This window comes from Pinus tabuliformis, chromosome 6, assembly GCF_031772625.1.
Source record: "Pinus tabuliformis cultivar Carrire ecotype Pingquan chromosome 6, CPIR1, whole genome shotgun sequence".
NCBI classification, from domain to species: domain Eukaryota; kingdom Viridiplantae; phylum Streptophyta; class Pinopsida; order Pinales; family Pinaceae; genus Pinus; species Pinus tabuliformis.
The window spans coordinates 1,872,693,006-1,872,708,238 of NC_142292.1; the positions used below are offsets into that span (position 1 = coordinate 1,872,693,006).

At 35.8% G+C, this 15,233-nt stretch overlaps 1 pseudogene; it reads left to right on the forward strand.

The window, feature by feature from the left end:
- The first annotated feature begins 673 nt into the window (after nucleotides 1-673).
- On the forward strand, nucleotides 674-2,058 carry LOC149266624 (putative galactinol--sucrose galactosyltransferase 2 pseudogene; annotated as a pseudogene).
- Nucleotides 2,059-15,233: the final 13,175 nt, after the last annotated feature.

Here is a 15,233-nt window from a genome sequence, read left to right on the forward strand (position 1 = left end):
AGTGTCAAGTGGTTTTTATAAGGATTTGATTGCCACAAGGCCACCATGATTAGTGACACCGGGATAGAGATGTGGCACAAGGGCTGGAATTATGTTAGCTAGTGTCGTTAAAAGATGAGTGCGTATTGAATAAAAACAGAAGAAGGAGAAAAATCAGTCCGGATTAATATAAGCCGTGCCTGGAAAAATGAAAATACCAAGGGCGAGGGCACTGTGGATCATGGTAATAATAATTCAGTGCCTTCGTCTGGTTCTTTCCCCATGAATTCTCGTTTTTCTAACGCTGCAGCTAATTTGCCTGTGCCTAAACCAATTTCAAATGGTAAAAATTCCAGCGTTCCGCGGGTTTCGAACCAGGAACCTGTAGTGCACTGGATAATAAGAATTATAATATTCATTCAGCAGCTCGCAGCAGGGAGAGCGCTGAAAATGAGACTGAGAATGGTTTAGGAAATTGTAATTGGTGGGCGCAAAAATGCGAAGAATGTGCAAGCAATCATGATGTTGGAGGGTAAAGCTCGCCAAAGCTTTGCAGAGGTGAAAAGGTCAGAAGATCCATACTCTAATTTCAAGTGTTCCATGGCTCAGATGATTCTTGAAAAGAATATCTATCAGCCCTCCGAATTGAGAGGGCTTTTGGAATGCTTCCTGTCCTTGAATTCTCCAGAGCACCATGGGATTATCGTGGAGGCTTTCACGGAAGTTTGTGTCAATATTTCGTGTATTCTGTCGGAAGGAACTTGATGGATGGACTGCCATTGCCAAGCGCGGCAGTAATTGGTCATATGTATATTGTGGGTCATTGTATTTTTGGTTTTGTCAAAAGAGCATCAATGTCAGATTTGCATAATAGCGCTCGGAAGGAGGAGGTTCAGAGAATATCTCAGAATCCAACTTACAACAGCAAGGGTTTCATCTATGGTCGTTGCTTCAGAGGTTTGTTCTCCACAATTGGCTTAAAGTAAGCCCCCAAAAGGTTGCTGCATTTGGCTTGTCACTATTTGGGGTAGTCGTTGTTCGTGGCTCCCACGTCGAAGCTCCCATATCAAATAATCAAAGAACAGAGATGATGCTATGGAATTGTTTTATTTGTAAATCCTACTAGATAGCGGATTCATGACTCATCATAGTCTAATCTACCTCGAATTTGGAGTAAAATTATTAATGAAGGGTTTGATGTGTTCATCTATATTGAGTCTGCAGGTGATGGAAGCATTTGATGTTCGCATGCTCAAAGATCCCCCAGGGCTCAGACATGTTATGGAAGGAGCAAAGGAGCACCACAACGTGAAATATGTCTATGTGTGGCATGCCCTTGCTGGTTACTGGGGTGGGGTCAAACCAGCTGCAGCTGGAATGGAGTATTATGATTCCTCCCTCGCTTATCCTGTCCAGTGTCCTGGAATTTTGGGCAATCAACCAGATGTTGTTTTGAATAGTTTTTCAGTTTATGGATTAGGCCTTGTTCATTCGAAGAAGGTTTACAATTTCTGCAATGAGTTACATAGCTATTTGGCATCGGCTGGTGTTGATGGTATTAAAGTTGATGTTCAAAATATCATTGAAACTTTAGGTGATGGTCATGAGGGTCGTGTGTCTATTACAAGGCAATATCATCAGGCATTAGAAGCTTCAATTGTTCGCAATTTTCCTGATAATGGCTGTATTGTTCATATGTGCCACAATATTGACGGGCTTTACAGTGCGAAGCAAACAACAGTTATAATTCAGGCATATATTTCCTCTGTTGCTTACAATACCTTGTTGCTGGGAGAATTCATACAACCAGATTGGGATATGTTTCATGACTTACATCCAGCAACTGAATACCATGGTGCTGCTCGAGTTGTCAGAGGCTGTGCAATTTATGTCAGTGAAATTGGAGCACTTTGCCAAATAGTGGTGACCGGAATATACTCTTTGAATGATTTCCTTTCTGCACTAGTTATGATTTTTTCATTCAAATCCATATTACAGTTTCAGGTGAAGATGATTTTTGGAGTTGGAGAGGGCTATTTTGTATACAGTGAGCAATATATTAGTCTGCGATGGCCTTGAAGAGGATCATGATAATGTTAACAGAAATCTTCATATACACAGTTTGAAGAAGGAGCACGACATCGTCTTGCTATTGTGCACAGTAAGTCGAAGGCCTTAGCTGGGCTAAATGGTATGAGAATGGAAAACTCAAACAAACTGGAAAGCTGGACTATTCACCCTCTCCGACAAGGAAACCATTGCAAGCTACGAATGGAATATCACATTCATCTGTAGAACGGATGATAATCAGTGTAGAGGCTCAAGTGGAACAGATACATTGGTGGTTTTTATAGTGGAATGTTAACTGCTTGGATGAGGTTGAAATGTCCAACTTCATCAGCGCCAATATTGCAATTTGAAGACATTGTACCCTCTGTTATATTCTACAACCTTGTTTGAGGCTATTAACCATGCTCATTTACAGGTTGTTCTCATAACCTTGTCCAAAGCATCAATTAGGCATAGTGACTTTTTAAAGGCAGGGAAGTAGACTGTGTTTTTTTAAAAAAATCACACAGCAGTTTCGTAGCGCGCTACGAAACTGCGGTAGGTGATGATTTTAAGCGCAGAGCAGCTATTGTGATACTGTGAGCGGGAGTTGAGGAAGAGAAACACCTGTCTATCAATACCACCTTCAGCACATCAGAAACATGGCAGCATTCCATACCTGGGATTATTAAAAGATTTGGGAACATGCTGCTACACTTTCGGAGAATGTTGGGAGACAGAGACCGTTAAAATAGAGCACATCTTTTGGTCAATTAATGAGCCATCAGCGCTTTCAAGCATCCAAAGTCAGCGTTCCTTGCATCTTTAGCTCAGCCATCTCAGCCTAACTGAAGGAGGACAGCTGTCAAGGATCCAAGAAGAATCAAGCATATGAGGAGAATGGAATTAGTGTTTTAGTTTGATTAGGATTTTGTGTAATTACAGCTCAGCATGTTTGTAATTAATGAATTAGTTAAATAGCATGTAGGAGTAATTAATAGGGCCTTCGAGCCCATTCTAGAGAGAGAGGAATAGATTCCTATAAAGGGATCAGATTAGGATGTAATAGGGGTTGGATATTTTATACAAAAACAGAGTTTATTTGGGCCAATGTAAAGACTTATTACAGTAATAGTAAAACAGTGGTTGTTTCTTCTCAAGATTCTCAATGGATTATTTTGTTCAAATGTGATGGTGTTGTATTCTCTCAATGTTCTTTTACAGCCTTGTTATAGCATAATCACTCAGAATTCATTTTTAATGCTCTGACTTCCTGTATGTTTAGCAAGCTGTGGCTTATGTGAGATATGTTTGAACATCTGATGCAAAGAGCCTTGACTTCCATGAAATGACTGTACTTTTGTTTATTAAATGTGTGAGACTCCATAGCCCAATGAAGACCAAATTTGATGTGTGTCCAACCAGCTTTATTTTCATAAGTGTGTGAAGAGTTAGCCCTCTGTTGTTGTGATTGATTTCTATCAAAAGTCTGTGAGAGAGCCCTCTCTGACTAGGAAGGCTAATTCCTAGTCTAAAGCCTGGTCTGAAACAGTTTCATGAGATCTTGCTAAGTAGCAGCCCTTAGTACATGATTTTGTGATAACAACTGCTTCAGTTGATGAGGTAGGTGAATCTCTAGGTAGGATTTCTGATTTGAGTACCTCAGGAAGTTTATGTTTTCTTGCAAATGATGGAATATGAGTTTGAGTGGGTGGTGTGGCACTACGAGGTCATGGTGGGGTGAATGATGATGTTGGAGTCAAGAATTTACCTCTACCTGCAAATCTACATCTAGAATCTCTTTCCCTATGCATATACTTTTGTTTTTCTTAAGTAAAAAGAAAATACTCCTATATACGCTTCCCCGACAACAACGCCAAAATTTTTGGTAATTTAATTTATCTTAAATTACTTGCATAAATTATTGACCAGGGCTAGTAAGCTAATGAAGTGTAAGTGTATTGTATTTACTAGAAGTATTTGGCTATTCACACAAATTCTAAATTAAATTGAGTTATTGAAATATAAATTCTAAATTAAATTAAGTTATTGAAATGAACATGAGCAAAGTAATTATTCCTATAAAATGAAATGATCACACTCTTTTACTGAAAACTACTTATGGAAAATCTCACATTCTGCTTTGAAATAAAATCTCACAACTCTACATATAAGTAAATCAATCCCACACTTGTTGTAAATGAAAATTAATTACACTCTTCGCACCAATTATATACACACTCAATTTCAAAAGGATAGGCTACTATTAATCTTATCACACATTTGTAAAAATAACATTCACAATTGTTTGAAATCAAAATGAAATAAACCTCTACTTATATACATCCACACTTGCTTGAATTATAAATCACACATGCTTGAAATGTAACATCTAAGTCTGCAAATAAATCCTCTATTCTATAAGGAAAATAAAGTTATGTCTAAGTATAAAATAATATCGCTTTTACCATTTCTGCTAAGCTTAATTCATTTGCACCTAGAATCTATAAACATAAGAAATGATTAGTAAAACAATCCTAATTCGAATCTGAAAGAAATAAAAAATGCAAATACTAAATCAAACAGACATAAAGGTTATAAAACATATAGAAATTATATCTACTAAAAATGAACAAGAATCTTTGCTGCTCAAGGGGAGCCTCCACAAGAAGCAGATAATCACGCTATCGATCAAACAATCTGTTCATTCGATCCCAATGATTAGGTGTCAACATTCCCCGCCTTAATCTGAAGGGATGTTGATTAGTCCAAGCATCGTTATGAATATTTCGAAATTTTCTCTTCCAAAAGCTTTGGTGAAGATGTCTACAATCTTCTCATTAGTGGAACAATGGTGTAGATGGATTGTGTTGGCCTGAACATGATGTCAAATAAGATGGTATTTTGTATTTATGTGCTTCATTCGATCATGGAACTTTGGGTTCTTAGCCAAGTTTATTGCGTAGGTGTTTTCAATCATGAGTGGAGTTGAATGTACTTGTTTTACCTGTAAATCTTCCAGATTTTTATTGAGCCACACAATTTATTTTGTTTCCTCAGTTGTTGCCATATATTCTCCCTCTGTTGTGGAATCTGCTGGAACTGATTGTTTGTGTGATCTCTAGGAGATAGCTCCTGATCCAAGAGTCTTAGCATAACCTGGAGTAGATACCCTAGTTTCTTTGTCTCCATCGAAGTTTGAATCAAAGTGTCCAATCAAGTTGAAGTCGCCCACCTGTGTATACTTGAGTCCAAAGTCTTGGGTTCCCTTCAAGTACTTTTTAACTCTTTTTGCAGCAGACCAATGTCCCTCACAAGTATTTTGCATAAACCTGGAGAGGATTCAAATAGAAAATGAAATATTTTGTCTGGTGGTAGTCAGGTAGTTGGGACTTCCTACAATATGTCTATACATTGTTGCATCCTCAAAATATTTTCTTTCAATGGATGTGAGTTTTAAGTTATGTTCCATTGGATTATTCAAGGGATTGGACTCAGCCATGCCAAACCTATTTAACAAATCTCCAATGTACTTGTTTTAATAGAGGAATATATACTTCATATGTTGAGTTGTTTCAATACCAAGGCAGTAGTGAAAATAGCCCAAGTCAGTGATTCCAAAACCTTTCCTCAATTCCTTCTTTATGGATGTAATGTAACTCTCATTGTTTCCTGTCATCAAAAGATCATCTACATATACGACAATATATACAACTATTTTTTCAACATTATTGACAAACAAATTAGCATCATCAAGATAATAATGTATGAAGTTGAGTTTCAGAAGATGCTCAGTTAACTTTTCATTCCAGGCTCGTGATGCTTGTTTTAGTCCATACAAGGTTTTCACAAGCTTGCATACTTTATGTTCATGTTCCTTCACAACAAATCCTTCTGTTTGGGACATAAAAACATTTTCTTTCATATCTCCATTCAAGAAATAAGTTTTTTTATCTATATGATGGACTTTCCAACTGTTTTGAGTTTTCAATGCAAAGAGTGTCCAGACGGTAGCCCATTTTGATGTGGGGGAAAAAGTCTCCTCATAATCGACCCCTTCTTTCTGTGCTTGTCAAGTGAGACATCAGATTTATACTTGTTCTTGTAGACCTACTTGCAGCCAATTGGTTTGGTTCCCAATGGAGGTTCAACCAGATTCCAATTGCCATTCTTTATCAAGGCATCATACTCCTTTTGCATCACTTCATTCCATTCATCATGAGAAGCATATTCCTTGAAGGAATTTGGTTCAAAATCTATAGACAAATCACAGACAAATTCAGTTCACAGTCATAAGAAATAGCCATATCAACAGGTGAATTAGAATCATCTACATCACCGCCATTTTTCCTGGTTGAATTTCTTGTTCCTATATTTCCAACCTCATCAGGATGAACACTTTCAAGTGTCTTTGTCAGCCATTTTGGAGGACCTTTCTGAGATGGCCTAGGCTGCTCAGTTGATTGAGTTGGGACTGAATCAATATTGAGTCTCCCAATTCAATCAATTAAATCACTCAAAGTATCTTCAGTGGCTGGAAATTCATGTGGGGGAGAGAATGCTTCAGAAGAAGATTCCACAGATTGATCTAGTATATGAAATCCCCGTTCAAGATGTGGAATCTGATTATCAAATTCTTGGAATGATTTTGCATGTCCAAATGTATCCAAGCGCTCAAGATTCCACTCAACAACACTGTCAGCTTTAGAAGATTCAAGAAAGATTACATCTCTAGATACAAAAAACTTGTTATTAACATCATCATAAAGACTGTATGCTTTGGAGGTATTTGAATACCCCAAGAAGATACACTTATGACTCCTTGCACCAAGTTTGTTTCTTTGTACCTTTGGTATCAAGGCATAACAGATGGAACCAAAGACCCCAAGATGCTTTTGCGAAGTAATGTGACCATACCAAATTTCGTAAGGAGTATTGTTTCTAATATCATTAGATGGGCATCTATTATTTACATACATAACACATAGAATTGCATAAACCCCAAACATCAATTTTACATTCTTGAAAAAAACATGGAACATAGAATATTTAAGATTGTCCTATTCATTCTTTTAGCTACTCCATTTTGTTGGGGATTATAAGGAACAATTGTTTGATGTTTGATCCCATGATGGTGAAGATAGTTTTGAAATTCATTTTAAGTGTATTCCTTTCCATTACCAGTGCAAATAGAGCCAATATGAGATTGTGCATCATTTTCAATACATGTATGAAAGTTCTTGAATGTCTGAAAAGCATCATATTTTTTCTTCAATAAATAAACCCAACACATTTTGGTGTCATCATGAATAAATGTCATCATATATTTATTTCCATTTGCAGAAGAAACAAACATTAGACCACATAAATCTGAATGAATGAGTTAAAGTTTTCTATGTGCTTTGAAATGTGAATCATGAAATGGTTGTTTTGTATGCTTTCCTAGAATAGAAGCATCACATTGCTTAAGTTTCCTAGGAATTGTAGGCAAACAAGTAACACCATTTTTCTTCAACAAGTGAAGGTTGTCATAGTTCAAGTGTCCAAATCTAGAATGCCATAAAAGACTTGATGGAAATGTACCTTCATCATAATGAGAATTGTATGATAAATTTTGTGCACGAGCAGAGGTACCTTGCAGCTTTAGAAGTCTTTCTTCTTCTATCCCCGTCATGACAAGTGAGTGATATGATGCTTTTATCACCTCAACCTTGCCATAAAACATATGAATGGAGTGTCCTTGTTGGAGGATGTGGACCAAAGACAACAAGTTTCTCCTCAGATTTGAGAGATATAAAACATCATGCAGAAGAAAGTCTCGAGGAACAAGAAATTTGAGCCTAATTGTGCCAAGTCCTAATGGCTTGAGTTTTGATTTGTTTGCAAAGTATACTACTCCGTCAACTTTGTCAGTAAATTATTCAAAAAAATATCTTAGAAAAGTCATGTGGAAAATTTCTCTTGAATCAAGCAACCAATCATTTTTCCAAGAAGCAAGTGAAGCATTAAACAAGTCTTTAGTTACTCCAATATTACAATGTGCCACAACATAGTGAGCAGATTCAGGTGCTTTACCTTTCTCTTTGACATTGGTTTTACCTTTGGCTTCATTTCTTTCCTAATCATTTTTCCCCAAGGAAACTTGCATGTGGATGTATCATGTGATCCATCTCTATTGCAACATATGCAATGAAGATCAAAATTTTCTCCTGAAGAGTGTCTGCCCCCCCTGCCTTTGAAATTTCTTCTTCCTCTTCCTCTTCGACCACCTCTTCCTCTAGAAGAATCTTGAGCATGATCCTTCTCTCTATGTGAAAGACACACAACTTCTTCAGAAGACTGAGGAGCTATTTTTTTCCAAAAATCCTTCTCTCTCTCATAAAACTTTTTCACAAGGGAGTCAAAGGTAATCTCTTTGAGGTTTCCATTTGCTTGCAATGACTCAAGATAATTTAAATAAGTGGGATAAAGTGCCTTGACAAAATCTATAAGAGGAATGTCTAGTTCAACATTAGTGACTTTGATATCATGCATAATAGATCTTACTTCTGATGCTAAAGCAAGAGGATCATCATTTTTCAATTCCACAATGAATAATTTAATCGTCAACTGGACAACTTCAAGTTGAGAGTGTGAGTCATAGAGTTCCTTCAATTTTTGTAAGGATTCAAAAGAATTTGAAAATGGTGAAATATGACGACTCAACTCTTCATTTACAGATGTTGCAATCAAGGCATAGGGCTTGTTGTTCTTGTTTTCCCAAATGGTGAATTCCTTGTCTGAGGTAGGCTTTGCAGGTTCATTATCTCCTTCTCCTACACAAACTCCTTTCCACATCTCATTGAAAATGAGAGTGTGTTTTATCTTCCTTGACCATTCAGGATAGTTATATTTTCCCAAGAGAACTACTCCAGCAATAGATATCAATGAATGAATTTTAAATATGTGTACTCCATTGCCAATATAAAAAATTGTACTTCTGGTGGAGAAAAAATGTAGTTATGGTGTAAAAATTGTAAAAAAATTCCACTCTGATATATATAACAGAGGTATTACATTAGGGACCTGTTATTTGGGGAAGGTTTTATATGGGGGAGTTTGTATGAGGGGAAGGGTGATGATTGGACTGACGGAGATATGGTGGGGGAGGTTATACACGAGTGATATAACAATTGTGATACCACTTTTGGCATGATGTCGTGGGGATATGCATATATGGGGAAGGAGTTAACCGATAACTTTGGCAATGAGGATATATGAAAATATGGAAGTGAAGATATACAAAAACTGTGGCAGCGTTATATATTATGACATGATGTGGTATGGGAGGGAGGAAGCGGTATGATACCTGCATGGAGTATTTGATACCGATGCCGGCATTACATATATCGTGTATAGGAGAATGGAAGATGGGGATTATACCTCTGCAGTAATGGACAATGAATACCAAATGTAGTATTACAGTCAACACAATAGACAATGATGTGAGTTTTATTACTAGAGGGAGTAATACAACCAAGCGAAAGGGAGAGTTATATAATTGTGTGAGGATGGTATAACCAGTAAGTGGGAGGTGTGAAACACACTCACAGGGATCAACCACCTTCCACGAATATTTAATGCGTAGACACTAGTGTTATAACTGTCTCAACGTAACATAGTCACACCAATGTTAAATGCTGAGTTATAAAACATTGTTTATAATGTATACACATTTATTGAAAAATCGGCATACCATTCACGCCACAGTCACAACACTCCTTGCAGACGCACCATCTCACTACTAGGGCTTCAATGCAACATATCACCACTTGATCTTCAATGTACCATCCACATCACACTTCCACACACAGAGATGAATACCCAACAATGCAACAATATGAAACTGAATTATGCAGATAGGAAACTGCATGTACAACAAAAACGTATAATTTTGGCCAAATCAAGGAGACAACTCAAGTAAATAACCGATGGTAGAGGAGTTAATGAGAAACATAAATCTAAATTTCAAAGAGAATATGGCAAAAAACTACGTGGAGGCAGACAACTGAACATGAGTTACAATGCAGAAAACTAATTTTGGTAGTTGGCTCGGATACCATGTCAGGTCAGGAGGTAATGCCTCAATACAAATTGTGTTTATTCATTAATATTACTCATGGTTATATACACGAGGGAGAAACTCTTAGGCTTCACCTCCTGATGTATCTTCATTTTCCATTATTTACTATTTACATTATTTACAAATGTTCACCGAATCCTAATGATTATGTTTCAACAAAATCAACCACACATGGAAACGAAAAGGTTCTTTCGTAAACTCGATATTAAAAATAGAGTTTAAATCTTCACTTTCATGTACTTCCTAACAACATTTCATTTCCGCCAAGAGGTTTATTTATAAATATCATAGCATTAACTGTTCAGAGCTCTACGCCTAGTCCTTGTCAACAAAATACTAATTTTAACTTGAAAAGATAATGTAGCATAATTCGCTCATGATTTTCTATTATCAAAGAAAAACATGAGGCATATATCTCATTCTCTCTTGCTTGTTGCCAATTACAAGGGTTGACTTTATCTTTAACTACATTACTACATTACTGAGACTAGCTTCCTTCAATCAAGTTCATGAGAGTAGGAGGAAATCGTTGACTGCATCAATTGCCATCTACCCATATATTTCTCTTCCTAGCTAACACCTTGAAACTTATCAAACCATGGAGTTTGCTGCAGAATGATGTGTTAGCTACAAAATCATTGCAATTCTGCAGCTGAAGAAAACATTAGGATAAATAATAAAGAACATTATCAATTTATGAAATACAAGACAATTATATACCTACCATGTCATAATCCCGCATTTTGATGCCCACTGTGTGATTATGGAGGTAAAAAGGAAATAAAGAGAGTGAAAAAGGGTTTCAAAAACATGCAATTGTGAGGCTCAACACTCATTTGTCATTAAAATTAAATGGTGGATTAGTCTAAGTTCCTGTTTCAAAAAGGGTAGGATGAGCATCCAACCTTTGTTCCTCAGGGTCAGTTTGGGTTCCTGTTTTGATAGAAGCAAGAACAAGGTCTATCTCAGTGTTGGCTTCATTAAAAAAAATATGAAAGTAGTATGGACTTCCATTTCCTGAGTTTCCTTATTTGTTTTAGGCCTTTTCACATAATCTCTATGAAGCTACTCATGTCCATGTAACCAATTTTTTAACTGTTGCACCTTTCCTTGAAATTTATTATTTTGTTTCTTTAGTTTATCATTTTCCTTTTGAAATTTTCCTTTTCATTTATTTATCCTTACTCTAGTACCTACGGTCATCTGATCATAAGTGTTAACCAAGGTTGTTGGAGAGGGAATATCAACTACTAGTTCGACTTCATCGCAATATTTTCCTGAGTGGGTTTAACTGTCGATAAGTTGTCAACTTCCCTTGTCATCTCATAAGTCCCAGACTTCTGGAAGTCTGCATTAGGAGATTCAATTTGAGGTTCGCTAAAATTCAATGCCATCATCTCATTCTTAATCAATCAAATTTTTGAAGGACTATGGAGTCGTTCCCTCCAGAGAGGGAGGCTCTACTATAGAAGCAATAGAGTCTCCATAACATTATTGAGAAGGAGAAACTTCATGATCATTATCCACTTCCAGGATAGAAGTATATGAAGAATTAATAGGATAGGTTGTAGCTACTGAGTTTAGTGAAGATTCTTGGTTAAGAGGAATTTTAGAATGAATTACGAGTTCTTCTATTGAAGTAGTCATGGCTTCTCCAAAATTTGTAGTATCCAAAAAACTCTTTAGTCCTTCTAATGCTTGGGCTACTATTGTTCCTCCTCCATTTGTCCTGAATTGGATCCATTTTGGGTTGATTTTTCTTCTAGTAACTGCTAAAGCAGATTCAAATAACTTTGTCCTTACCTCACAAGTATAAATGGCCTCCTTCTCTTCTTAAGTAATGATGCTAAAATTTATGCCATTCTCTTTTATGCTTTGTTGAGTTTTTGAGGTTTCATAGTTTGAACCATTCCTTGTGAGATTTTTTTTTTGTCACAAGAGTTTCATTCAAATTTTCCTCATTATATTTCTCTAGTTGTTCATCACTACCCGAAATATTTCTAGATGTTCCAATGGTTGTCTCATTTTCCAGGGGTATCTCTTAACCAACATCAGGTTTTCCAAGGAACCCTTCCCAATTTTGTTGAACTTGGCTAAGGCTTCTTATGATTAACAACTTAATGAGTCCATGGTGACTTGCTACCAAATCTTGATCCTTGGATCTCCTTAATCTAGTAGTAGTCTCATGCAAGACTGAATTGAGAAAGTATGGAAGGTTTAGGGTTACATTTTGACTTATGGATTCCATGAGTTTGAGATGACACCCTTTGACCACGTCGTATCTCCCATCACAGGTGATGCATCGCTAAAACATCCGTGTTACTTCCCTCCATGTTTCGGGTAATGAATTGGGGTTATACCCCTTCCATATTCTGATCAATTCTTCACCAGTATTCAAAAATAGAAGGGCTGCATTCTAGAGAGGTGTGTATCTAGTACCACTTTTCTACTTTTATCGAGATCCCTGTTACTTTTGCTATTGCAATTTCACTTACTTGTATCTGTATATTTCTCACCACTATTGTGTCGTTTTCCATACTCTTTGTAAATTCCAATGCTACCTCATTGCTGAACCCTTGTAATCATTTGAAATACTCTATCCATGAAGCTTGAATTAAGATGTGGTGTACCTATTCTAAAACCTATAATTATGTGGGTTTGTATCAGACTAAATTCCCACCTATTGTTAATTGTTCAACAGGATCGATCTTGCAATTAGAAACAACAAAAATCATAATGTATGATAATAATAAGCTTGTACAGAGTATAGAGGTTCAACAACATGCAATGGTATTCAAAAATGTAGATAACAGTCACCTGTCAATGCCAACCCACCACCCCCAATGAGAGTAAAGGTTGTATGCGATCGTCAATCAAGTTTTGATAGGATGCCAAGTTTGGAATGCTTGAAGGATAATGTTGTATTAATGCAATTCAATAAAGGTGACCATCGAAAGGAAAAATAGGAAGCGGGGTATATCTATGACATATGAGGAAATCATTAAGATTTTATGACTAGTGTACTGTAATGATAACTCAAATTATTATAACCCACAGAGGATGCAGACAGAATGATGGAATGCAAATATTTATACAAGGAATTATATTGATGGAGATAAAAATTGTAATAAGCGCATGATTAGAGAAAATAAAAGAGATAAATTAAGAATTGTGAAATTTTGAAAAAGTATCCCTAACATGTAGAATTATAATGAAGTACTCATTAATAACCTATGTCATCACCGTTTTCCAAGAGGATTTTGTAAATATCTGTAATAAATATAACAATATTACCTCTTTGAAGGAACTAATTAGCCAAGCTCTATTGTAAATTGTAATTTTACTTCAATACCACAAGCATGGCCTCTGCTGCTAGTAGGTGTCCATAACCATGACAGGGTTGCATTTATAACCCTTTGAGATGCCATTGTCCCATTTACTAAGTAAATTTTAAAATTTGTTTTTGTATCTCTCTCTCTCTCTCTCTCTCTCTCTCTCTCTCTATATATATATTATATATATATATATATATATATATATATATATATATCTGTATATATATATATATATATATATATATATATATATATAGATATATATATATATATATATATATATATATATATATATATATATATATATATATATATATATATATATATATATATATATATATATATGAAGCATTTACTCAAGACCATTTCTTTGTTGTGGTAACCAGGTAACAACAATGTCATTCACTAGATCTAATGAGGTGAACAAGCTGGCTCGTGATGAGAACTCTTGTCCTTTGACCCAAAGGCGAAAGGCCATAACCCTGGCTTGGTGACTAGAGGTGGTAATGTCACTCCAATAGATCCTATGATCATGGTAGGACAACTCGTGATGAGACCTCCTATCCTTTGTAATTTTTATTAATCTTAATAAATGGGGTGGCATGTCAACTCCTTAAGAGCTAGGGATGATGTAAAATGTATGATGATAATTACTTTTTTAGCTTGCTAACTTTGTCCTCAAAACTTATGATCGTGTAATATTTGAAGAGTGGAGTGAAAATATGTTCCTCTGAAGTGGTGATGAGAGGAATTCATTATGAGAAGTTTTGTGATTTTTCTACAATACTAAAAGGGATTAAAAATAATGGAAATTCCATAATTCTGATAATGATTTCTCATAAAATATTCTCCAATGATAACCATTAAGTTAGTCAGTTTCCACCATCATGTGAAAGAAAGGTTAAAAATAAATGTTCCTTTCCCTAAAAGGAAAAAAAAATATTAATAAGCTAATGAAAATAGTAATCATAGATGAAGAAACAATGTTTGTGGTTAAAGAAACAATGATGCAACTGAGGAACTAGCGACTGTGACTAAAGGAACAACAATTGTGACAAAGGAAACAACAAACACGACTAAGGAAACAACTGTGGTGTCTAAGGAAACAACAATTGTATGCAAGGAAACAACTACTATGACTAAGGAAAAAACTGTTGTGACTAAGGAAATGACGACTGTGTCTGAGGAAATAACAACTGTATCTGAGGAAACAACTACTGTGACTAAGGGAACAACAACTGTAATTAAGAAACAACAACTGGGATTAAGAAACAACAACTGTGATTAAAATATCAACGATTTTTCCACATCTATTATAAAAAAAACAAAATTATTTACATTATGTACAAGATAAAATAAATATTTTGCAGAAAAATTTATCTAGTTGTGACCGCGGGGAAATTTCCCGGTCAACTACAACCTGCAAATTGGCATCAATATCAATTTCATGAAGGAAATATTCTCGGGTGAGTGGAAGATGGTACAGATGGAGCCGATTCCCATTGGAAAGGAACAAAATACCAGAATTATCAATTGTGGTAAGTCATATTGTTCCATTTACATAAACCTCAGTAATTTCGTAAGGACTAAGCCACCTTGTTTGAAGTTCACCTGGAAAGTCTTGGAATTTTGAGTCATATATTAGCGCCCAATCTCCTTTCTGAAACTTTTTCTTTTTGATAGACCTATTGTGCCATTTAGCTCTCTGTTGTTGGATTATGGAAGTGTGTTGTAAAATAAGAGGACAT